This window comes from Pundamilia nyererei, unplaced genomic scaffold, assembly GCF_000239375.1.
Source record: "Pundamilia nyererei isolate P.nyererei 1_Seehausen unplaced genomic scaffold, PunNye1.0 scaffold00089, whole genome shotgun sequence".
Classification (NCBI taxonomy): domain Eukaryota; kingdom Metazoa; phylum Chordata; class Actinopteri; order Cichliformes; family Cichlidae; genus Pundamilia; species Pundamilia nyererei.
Window position 1 is genome coordinate 2092392 of NW_005187490.1, and position 2039 is coordinate 2094430.

The window sequence follows — 2039 nt, forward strand, 5'->3', positions numbered from 1 at the left end:
TTTGCTGGGAGTTTGCAACCCTATTAGTTAGGTTGCTTACTCTTTAAAATACCAGAATAGGGAGGATGGAGAAGGTTTAAGTTCATTAGATTGATTAGTATTGCTAAACTATGAAATATTTTGGGTGCAGTGTATTTTTTGCATACAGGTATAACAGAATAGCTTTAGTGTTTGTTTGTTTTTAAACTTGAGTATGAACTTATACAAAATGCAGCAAGATATTAAAAAACAGTTTTATTGATTAAAAAACACTATATCGGATTCATATCGGTATCGGCCGATATCCAAATTTATGGTATCGGTATCGATATCGGATATAAAAAAGTGGTATCATGCCATCTCTAGTCCTGTTATATAGTTGCAATACTTTTAGATTTCTTTTATTGGCATGGCTTTTTAAATTTTTTAAAAAGACTCGACAGTATTCAGTTCAGGAAAAGAACACCCAGTGAGGGCAGAGGGAGTCCAATTATGTCCTTCAGCAGTCTTTCTTATTACTCGTTTGAGGGATTTCTTGTGGTTCTCTGTGCAGTCAGCGTACCATGCTGTTATAGAGGTTTTGCACATGATGTCATGTGCATGTCGCTTAAGAGCTGTCCGCCATACTGGACATAACGATCACATCCAGTCGCTCATAGGTACTTTACATAGAAATTATCATTACTTTTTCCCTGCTTACAATGGCTGCATTCTGCTTTGTGGTTGGGTGCACACAGCAGAATACAGTTTCAATTTAAAAATTGTTACAAAAGCCTTAAAATTAATATGGTGTAACATGCAATACCACCCTTTAGACTCCCACGTGTTTGTTGAAAGTATCACTTCAATGTAAAATCGGACCGCTGCTGTTAGCCTTCAGCAAGTTGTATGATTTAATCAGTCTAGTATATCTGTAATCTGAAATCTCCATATTTTAATGCAACTTGTGGAGGCTTACTGCAGATTTTTTGCTGCGTAAAACAAACTGCGGTTTGCATTAATTCAGTGATTACAAGGCCCAGTTCAAAAGACTCTGGTAAATAAAAAGGAAAAAGGGAATCCTTGCACCTGGCAATGCCTAGAAGCAGCAGGTATGCCCCAGTTGAAACTGGGGTAAAGTGGTCACATGTTTTGAATCACACTTCGGAGCAGTGTTTCAAAACATCTGTGCTTCTGAAGCTCGATACAGTATCGAAACGTCTGTTTCAACCTTCCCATCCCTACAAATGAGTTAAATCTGCAACATATAAAATATAAAGCACCATGTGACTGAGTAGTCATGGCCCAAATGAAGCTTTCTGAAGCATGTATTGAAAAAGGGTTCATTACTTGAAGCTCATCAACATAGTCCTATATTTGGTGTCTTCTTGTAGCTAAAAGCAAAAGCTGTGTGAAGAGCAGCTTGAAATGAACTGCTTCATTATGACTGCCCATTCTACAGAGCTCAGTTGACAGCATCTGTGTGATATCAGGCTACCAAGGTGGTGCTTTGAACATCTTTTTGTGTTTTTTTTTTTTTGTGTTTCTACAATGGTGTGGTCTCCCATTGTTTGACTCCTTGACAGCACAGTCTTATAATACATTGGGAGTATGCTTGTGCTGTGAGGTCCTCTTTCACCTTTCTTTTGGAACTATCCACTTGTCATACAGATCTCTCATGTCTGTTTTCAACTCTTTAGGTGCCTCACTATCCTCCAGCCTAGTGGAGTGAAATCTGAGTCTGTAAGTCTCCGTACGTATTTGAAATTTTTCAAGAACAGCCTTCTTGACCTTTACATAATCCATAATCTGACCAATGTCTATGGCTACAAAAGCAGCTCATGCCTCACCAGTGAGAAGGGGAGCACATGGTAGTCTTCCAGTGGCTACTGACATCCACTTGGAATCCTTTCAAAAGTTCTTAGGGAATGTTCACTGTCTTCATCCTTATTATAAGGCTGCATTTTAGGACCTTTCCAAACAGACTGTCTCGTTAAACTGGAAGACTGTAGTGCTGCTGTAGTGGCTTTGATGAAATTAGGTTCTGTCTGAGTCAGTGCAGGATGCTCCAAAGTTGGACT